A 9,277-nucleotide genomic window follows, 5' to 3' on the forward strand; every position below is an offset into this window, starting at 1 on the left:
TCCTGATCTGTGTGGGTGCATGTACTTAAGAGAGTGTGGAGATGTCTTTTGAACACAGGAAAGTGCAACCCTCCTTTATGTTCACTGGAAAAATCAAACCATTTCTGTCCACACGTGGTGCAACACAGATCACCTTGCTGGTTCTATCTGAATCAGAGCTAGCTGGCTGAATTCCTCTTCAGTCAACAGGGTCAACTTTGCCATGTCTCCATTAGGTGTTACCACCAGCTATTGCAACCTATAGGTGATTTTCTTCCCCCCTACAGGGCACTGAACTGCAAGCTTAGCTGTAGACATCTTTCATAATGAATTACCAAAGTGGAATAGATGTATCTCATTCCTGAAGTCCAAGTAATATGTCAACCAGAAATTGCACCCATATCTGCGCTGTCTGGATAAAAGCCTGTCAGGTGTCATTTGTAACACCAGTCCGTCAACCCGGAGTCCCTGGTTGTTCTGCATAGACAGAAAGTGAAAAGGAACTTTGACAGAGTCAATTGCTGCATTTCCCAACCTCCCTCAAGGGAAGAAATTCTGCAGGTCCAGAAAAAGCGACATGAAGTGCTTAAGGAAAAGATACCTGGACATAAAGGTCCTTAACCATACCTGAGTGCTTAGCTGCAAGCTATGCCTGTACCTCAGCCTTGATCTCCTCTCCTTCCCAATAGTATGCTATTCCTCTCCTCCCAGGGCCACCCTTCATGCATCCTTCCCCGCTCACAACTTACCTGCAACTTCCCCCTGACTGGGGCCATGCTGCTTCCAGGGGATCTGACCACTTTCTGGGACTATTTTGAAGGCTTCTTCATACGGGCTGAGCCACTTCAAAGAGCTATGCCCTTGCATAAGCATGTCAGAAACACACAGAGATTTCCTGAAGGTTGGTTCATGGAGACACCCAGTCTGCAATGTCTTGTGCAACACTCAGCATGCTGGCTTTTTAACACTTAAATGGATACAGGAATAAAATAAATTATATTCTTTATAATGCACAGATCACTGCCATAAATCTGATCTCTTAAAAGAGCCTGGTGTGATCAGCTCTTTCGCTACCTTTCAGCATGGCCATAACCAGTCCTGTGGCTTTCACTCACCACAGGGTGTTGCAAATGGACTACTCTGGTCAAGCAGCCCAAGCATTTTTACACTGCTGAAATCTGTTTTGTCACAGAATCCATTAAGGGAAAACGGTGCTATGCTGCAAAGCAACTCTCTTGTATCCCATAAAATCATATAAATCTCCCAGTCTCACTGCCAGGAGCAACTGCAAACAGGCAGGGGGACTTCTGCAGAAAGCCAGAGCTATTAAATGCTAGCAACTGGACTTTAAAACACAGGGCTCTGCCAGTTCGTTTAAACTCTATGCTACTGACTGTAACACAACCTTGCCAGCTCCTCATCTCCCTCCTTTTCATTTGAAAAGGTGACCTCATCTTTTATTTTTTTGCTGAAAAGCCACCCAGTTCTCATTATCCTCTGGCCTTCTCCATCTATCACTAGACCACACTCCTGGATACAATCCAGCCTCAGACAACAAAACTTTTATCCTTTGAGTAGTGGGCAACACGACTCACCCATAGTAGGAAAGCAGAAGAGAAATCACAAAGCTGGCAGCTGTAGGGCTTTATCCTAAATACAGAGCTCTTTTCTCTAGTTGAGATAAGGTCTGTTAACTTCCCTCCATTCCATCTCACAGACCAGCAACACCTGCAAGACAATTTCCAGCCACAGCATGAGGTTGGATGTACGGAGTGTGCCTCTTGCTAGAGCTACACAGCCTCCCTCCACTCATTTTTTTGCCCTGAAAAACAGAGCTGGGCTGAGCTGAGACACTGCAGAGCTGAGACCTGCATGAGATGTTTCTGCTGATGGAAAGCAACCCAAACATGGTGGCAGCAGCAGGATCATAGCAAAAGCCCCAAATGCTGTAGCAGAAAGTCTCATGTGAGGTGTGAAGGAACCCTTTACAAGCAAGGACTCACCCCTGACAAAGCCCAGCTCGCAAGCCAGATGCAACCCTGACTTCAGCAAGAGAAGAGCAAGATCTGAATGTCATAAGGAAGAATTAAGTCTGAAAGAAGCCAGAAGAGGAGGATGCCACTTGTTCTCTGTGCCTGACAGCTGAAGATGGCCTGCTGCCCTGTAACCTCATATCTGAAGAAACAAACTCATACAGTGCTGTCTCTGGTAAAGCTGAAAGACATTTTATCCCTTCTGCAATGACACTTACAAGAGATACATGTTTCTTCCATCCTATCCTGAAAAAAAGGATGAAACCCTAGGAGACACACATCAGCCAAGCATGATACTTGGCTTTTTGTGACAGGTTTCCTACTGACAAAACATGAACTATATTACTTCTGGAGATGAGAAGAAGCCCATCTCACCCCCCAGGAAGCCCCTGGCTACTGCCCAACACCAGCAAGCAGAGAGAAAATAATTATCATCCTCAGCCTACAGCAGGCACCCACAGCAGAAGGTGTCAGCTCAGAGAACACAATGTCCACTTTGATGCAAAACCCTCGAATACACTGTTGGGAGATGCCACACGCAGCCATGTCCTACACAGGGCTGTGTAGGTACCTTGGTACATGTCCTTTGAGGGCAGATGATGCATGTGCTGCCTGCCCAGTCAGGCTGAGCCCAGTCATGGGCTCCCCCCCTGCAGACCAGAGGAATGGGGCAGAGGTAAAAAATCATCTGTAACAGAAAACTGTATTTTCTCCAAACATCTAAAGGAGATTGATGTATTAGTAACTCTTGATGGCAACTTGATTCAGTGGCCATCAAAACCTGTTCAGAGACTAAATAAGTCTTAGGGTGACCTCTAAACCAGTATGAGAACCGGTATGTTCTCGAGAGCTCAGGCCTCCACAACGACCTACAATCATGCAGCAAGTCTACAGCAGAACAAAGACTGAAGCCAGCTCTCCTGAAGCCTGCTCCAGCTGAACTTTCTTTGCTGATCCACCTACCCTTCCTTAGAGATGATGTCAAGTATTTCAAAGGGAATCAAAATCCATTTTCAATAGCAAGGACATTAAATTATCTATTTATCTTGTTTATTCTACCTTAGCATTGGTTATTTTTGTAGCTGCCAGGTCTCCACAACACAAGGCATGTTACCAACATTTCTTTTTAGAAATAGGATCTTCCAAAAGCATCTTGAGAGATGCTCAACACCCAAACACCCATGATATAAATAAGATTCAGGAACAGAGACTTCTCAGTTATTGTCAATCCCCTGCAGGCACTTATCTGAATATTCCAGCACCTAAACACCTTTGAAAATCCAGCCCAAACGTCGTGCTGTAGCCTCCCACAAGGATGTCTGAATCGTTTCATAAGCGGCACAAAACCCCAGCAGCCTCTGTGCAATTACCCAGCTGACAGCTGCTTCCACTACAGCAGTGCTAACATTTATATGAGTGAGTATCAAAGTGGGACAGCTTTTAAACATCAGCACAGGAATATTTGGCCAGAAGACAGCTACACAGCCTGTCAAAGCTGATGCATGTAACAACACAGACCACAGAAGATGGTTTCCAAGTACAACACAACGTATTCATTCACCCTTCCCCCTACCCCATCTTCTTTGTTGTTTTGGGGTTTTTTTTCCACTCAAGTAATGCCTAGTGACTATCTCAAGGCAAGCAAAGCAGAGGTGCTTTAGAACCTGGGCATCCTGGCCTGTATAAGAAATAATGTGGCTGGCAGGACCAGGGAAGTGGTCTTACTCCTGTACTTGGCACTAGTGAGGCTGCACCTGGAGTTCTGTGTTTGGTTTTGGGTCCCTCACTACAGAAAAGATATTGAACTAGTAGAACATGTTAAAAGAAGGGCAACAAAGCTGATAAAAGGTTTGAAGCACAAGCCTTACAAGGAGTAGCTGAGGGAGCTGGGGTTGTTTAGCCTAGATAAAAAGAGACTGAAGGAAGATATTATCACTCTACAACTATCTTAGAGGAGGTTATACAGATGTGAGGATCCATCGATTCAGTGAAGTTACAAGTAATAGAACAAGAGGTAATGGCCTCAAGTTGTTCCAGGGGAGGTTTAGATTGGATATTAGAAAGAATTCCTTCACTGAAAGGAACAGACTACGCAGGACAGTAGTGGAGTCACCATCCCTAGCAGTATTTAAGAGTCATATAGACATAGTACTTAGGGATATGGTTCAGTTAAGGATTTGTCAATGTTATAGGTTGGACGTGATGATCTTGAAGGTCTTTTCCAATCAAAATTCTGTGATTCTATGACTGCCATGGCTGTCGGCAGCAGAGGTGTTGCACAAAGGCTTGCCCTGGCTATCTTGAAGAGAAGGGATGCTGAAAAGTCAGTCTCTTTGCTACTGTTGTGCCAATGTGTGCCTTCACCTGTAGCCATAGAGAGCATAATTTATTTTCTTCAGCTCAAGATGTTTTTGCTCAGCAAGTGGGATGGTTTGCACCAGACCTGACCATAAAACCAACCCCTCAGTTTTAAAAACTAGGCTGAGACCAGTTCTTTCTCTAAGGCTATCAATGGCTTATTGAAGCACCCATGTCCCTGATCATCCAGTCTAGAAGGTGAAAACTTCTTGCATGTAAAACAAATACTACTATGCACAGACCCAGGGAGGGCAGAAACAGGAATTACTTCAGTGCTGTATGTGCACAGTGTATTGCATACATACACACACACAGAGGTAGAATTTTAGTTGCTACAGCCTCCATGGCTCCATGGTGCAGCCACAATAGCTAATAACTTAGAAGGTTACTTCTTCTTCAGGCTATGTTCAGTCCCTTCAGTGGCAGCATCATTTATTCACCCATGCATTATTAAAAAGGGATATGGGAAGAACTATTCCTCTCCTTGTGCAAGTGCTTTGATAGGAGCCAAAGGAGGCCTTGAAGGAGTTAAAGAACAACAGAACAGAGGAAAGTTCAAGTAGGAATGAAGAAAGGTTATTACAGATTAAACCAGCTGTGTAAAACCCCCAAAGCTTAGAATTAAAAGCTTTTAAAAAGCCTTGGCTGGACTCACTAAGTCATCAAAATTTAAAGGCAGAATTATTCCAAAGGAGTTGTTAACCAGTCATTTAACTCAATGGTGGAGAAAGAAGTGGGGCAGGACAGGATTTGTAAAAGAAGAAAAAAATCCCTTCAAAGCTACCAATAGACTTGGGCTGGTCAAACTACTGATAGGAGTGCTTCTGAGAGGCTGTAAATCCCACACTTAATCTGCAGTATGGAAGCATGATGAAAATGCACAACTGGAAATTGCATGGGAAGTTGCTGTGAGAGGCTCGGATGTGCTGTTGTCACCCACACAGCCCTCTTCTGAGAAGCTTGCCTGCCAAGAGCCACCAACCACCATCATGCCTGAGGTAGTGGTGCTGCAAAGTCTTTAATCCAACAACCAAAGCCAGCAGTAGACTTTCAGGGCTGGGAAGGTCTGCCTGGGATTTGTGCTTCCTATGCTGTACCCATGGCTGTATCCCAGGAGTCATAGTGACCAATGGGACAGGTGCTGGTTTGGAGTCTGAACATGGGCATTCATCCATCTTTCCTTGCCCTTTCACATTATTTGGCCTAATAAATAAGGACTATTGCATTTCAGGGCTGAGTACAACCTTCTCAAGATCCAGAAACAGGGCTCACAGAGAAACAGAGGTACAGATAGCCCCAGTTTTGACACCTGAAAAGTCTCCATAGGAAACTCTGGCTTTGGGCACCCTGATTCATGATGAAAATCTTAGGTTTAAATCCTTTCCTTTTCCAGATTTTTTTTTTCATAAAATCACATCTAATTGAGCAGACAATTGCACTTGCTTTTCCCTTGGGTTTCTCAAGGCACGCTAAGCCCTGCAGGATTCTCTCCTGCTGACAGAGGTGGAAATGGTGCAGGCCTGGGGCTCTTCTCCTGAAGACTTCTCCTTTTATGAGCCAAACAAAGCTGGTCCACACTCCTCCAGCTGTGCCACCTTATGTAAAAAAATGTTTTGTTGAACTTCATTAACTTTGCTGAGAATATTTCTAGTAAAAATGTTATGGTCTAGTGTATGGAGTTTGCCAGTACAGCTTTTATCTCCACAATAGTATATGTAATTAAAATCAGAAAACAGATGTTTATAATAAAAGGGAAAAGTTGAATCAGGAAAATACAGACAATAGGAGTTCTGTGCAGGATGATATTTTCCATTAGCTCATCAAAACTGAATTTTCACTTTTCATCTCAATTTTCTTTTAAGACAAATACGGGATTGTCACACAGGCCTTTAAGCACAATATCAAATTTTTCTGTCATCTCCAATTCACATTCATCCCTAGATCATCTGCATCATGATCAGGAAAATAATGGCATAAGAAGACTCCATTTTTTGCTTTTGCCCCAACATCCAGCATTAACACAAGCAAGTTCCTACAGCTTGAGAAAGCTGCAATTCCTGTAAAGGGACTGTGGAAAATATGCCCACAACTCTGCTGCTATGGCTTCCTCATGTAGTCCAAGTTCTTTGGCTTGCAATTAACCCTGTTCCTTATCCTCTGAAAAGCCCACTTACAAGGAGCTTGAGGATCAAAATGAACCACAATCAAGTAACAGACCACAGGAATGGCACCTGAAGGGAGGAAGCCAACAACAGTCTAGTTTCAGGCAGAGAAGACTTTCCTGGCTGTCTCACACACGCATCAGGAACCTATTTGTTTACACATTATTATTATTTACGATAAATGGAGTGTGCTGTAAACCCATGGCCAGAAGAAGCTGTGCAGCTGGAATAAGATGCTCCTCAGATGGCTGCTCTGGGAAGGCTGAAATGTTTTTGCAGAGCTAATTGCCTCATAAATTGGTTTTATTCTCCTGGCTGTGGGTAATGTCTTCTTTTAAAGTTAATAAAAAGAACTCAATTTGCTGATTGCTCTGGACTGGTACTAGCAAAAAGAGCTGTTCAGGGACTGTGGTGGGACTCAGACAATTCCTCAAAGCCATTGCATTCTGGATCCTAAGTAGTGACAAGCAAGGTGTTCCCTGCCTGCTATTTAATCTGCTTTCCAGTGGTGCTGTCACACTGGGTGCCTTGGGTATCCCCATAAATGTTTGAGGGGGGAAGATTAACATTGACAGCCTCCTGTAGAAGACTCAAGGGCTTGGAGATTTAGAGAACAGAGCACATGTTTATGCCAAGAGAGCACAATATCAGCAGGCATGATGTGAGCTACAGGGTTCCAACCATGCTCAAAGCCCAGCCTAGCTTCACTCAGCTTGGTGCATGGTTTCATGGCCTCCCTGTACCCTGTTCAGTTCGTGGCCCAGTGCCATCAGCTTGCTAGCATACCACTTCAGTTAAAGGTGCATCCCTCTGGAGAGCAAAGCCTGAACAGCACTGCAAAGGTTTGGCAAACAGGGTCCATCTAGTTACATATAAAACAGATGCTCATTGGCAAAACTGCAGGCACAGGTAGATATTATCATCCATCCCACCAGCCCTAGTTCTTACCCAAAGCTGGAGCTGGTAAACAAGTGGAAGAGCACCACCATCCACTTTTTGTCCTTGATCAGGTAACATACAAGCTATTCCCAGCTGCTGATCCTTACCCTGACATCCAGAGTAAAGTGTGAGCCCCTCAAACACAAATTGCCTGACTAGTTAGGAAGAAAATAAATTCCTTACCCAAAACACATCTGGATGAAACTCTCAGTGAGACAGCACAAACCAGATTTTTAAATCTGTGAAGCTCCTTTTGTTTATATTTTTCTGATGGAAAAAAATTTGTGTTCATTAGGGGGGAAAACACTGAAACTCTCTGTCACACCAATGCTTTGAGCAATAGCACAAACTGGTTCAGGGTGGGCTCATCTTCTGAGGGGACACCAGGTCAATTTCCAGGACTGCCATGGCTTTCACTCTTGCTCTAGATGGAAAGAATTTACCCAAATATCAGTGTTGATAGTAGGAAACATTGGGTAACTGTTGTTAAATTAACAGTGGTTAACTGTTAACCCCTTAAGTGGTTAGGACAGTACATCAGTATAAGGTTAGACTGGTTCAGTAGTGAGGAAGGAGAGCTTTCAATAGACACCTGTGAGAATCAGCACTGCAGACTCCTGGTGCTTTTGCAGGGATGCCACACACAGAATCAGTAGTATGATACTAAACTTACCAGTGATCTGTTAGCAGAATATCCATGGGGACAGAAAGACTTGGAGACAAAGATAAGAGCAGCAAACCCACCATGTCCTTTGCTGGAGCCATGGCTGGGTGCTCCATGCAGTCTCTGCAGCACCCTTATAGCAGCTGGAGCCACCACACACAGGGGGGGTCTTTGATAATCTGAGATAATCAGGAAGGTGTCAAACCTATGCTTCCTACAGGAACACAGATTTCTCTAGAGTTAAGAAGGGACTGACTCAGGAAAAGCAATCCAAGGAGACTGCTTAAAACTTGTGCCCCTCAGCCCCTCTGGGCATTGAAAGGATCAAATCCTCTCCTACTGCTGAGTGCAGGGAATTCAGCTCTGACGCTAAGCATAATTAAATAGAAATATGAAGTAAGAAAGAAAGGCTAATTAGATAGAAATGCAGAGTTACAGGATGTGCATGCTGATTAACCTAATAATAGACAATAAGGCTGCTAAGGGGAGTTAAATGGTTTGTTTAATGGATGGAATGATCTATAGTATACAATATATAAAGTACTTAACAGTAAACATTTAATTACCAACTTCAGTTGCATTTTTCTTCACTATGCAGAAGAAGAGTATTTCATAAAGCAGTTACTGGATGGGAATAATTTTCTTTCCTTAAAAACATCCATATAATACAGAAAAAAGCAACAATGTCTGCTTCGTAGGACAACAGAAAGCCTGAGTCACAGTAAGCAATGATGGGAGCTACCAGAGAAGAGCAAAATAAAATACCTGTCCTCCTGATCTGGTACATCACTACCTCTGTGGGCAGGGTATACAGCCTTCTCCCAGGTGCCTGCCCATAGAAAAGAGGGCTTGGGTGGCAGAGGATGAACTCAAGACTTCACAAGACAGCTCCAGGAGCTACTTGCTGACCATTTAGGAAGATGGCCTCTTGTCACAGTGAAGCAAAGCCAGACTGTGGTGTGGGTCATGAGGAAATCTCTTGGAGGGCTAAAAAAAATCCCTGGCTAATGCGACCCTTCATGAGATCAGCAAGAGCAAAGCCCATCAGCATGGATGCTTGCAGTATGAGCTTTCCTCAGACTTCCTTACAGGGGCCAGAAACCTGGCATATGGAAGGTGCTCATCATACATCCAGGATGCTT

Source organism: Calypte anna, chromosome 7, assembly GCF_003957555.1.
Source record: "Calypte anna isolate BGI_N300 chromosome 7, bCalAnn1_v1.p, whole genome shotgun sequence".
NCBI lineage: Eukaryota > Metazoa > Chordata > Aves > Apodiformes > Trochilidae > Calypte > Calypte anna.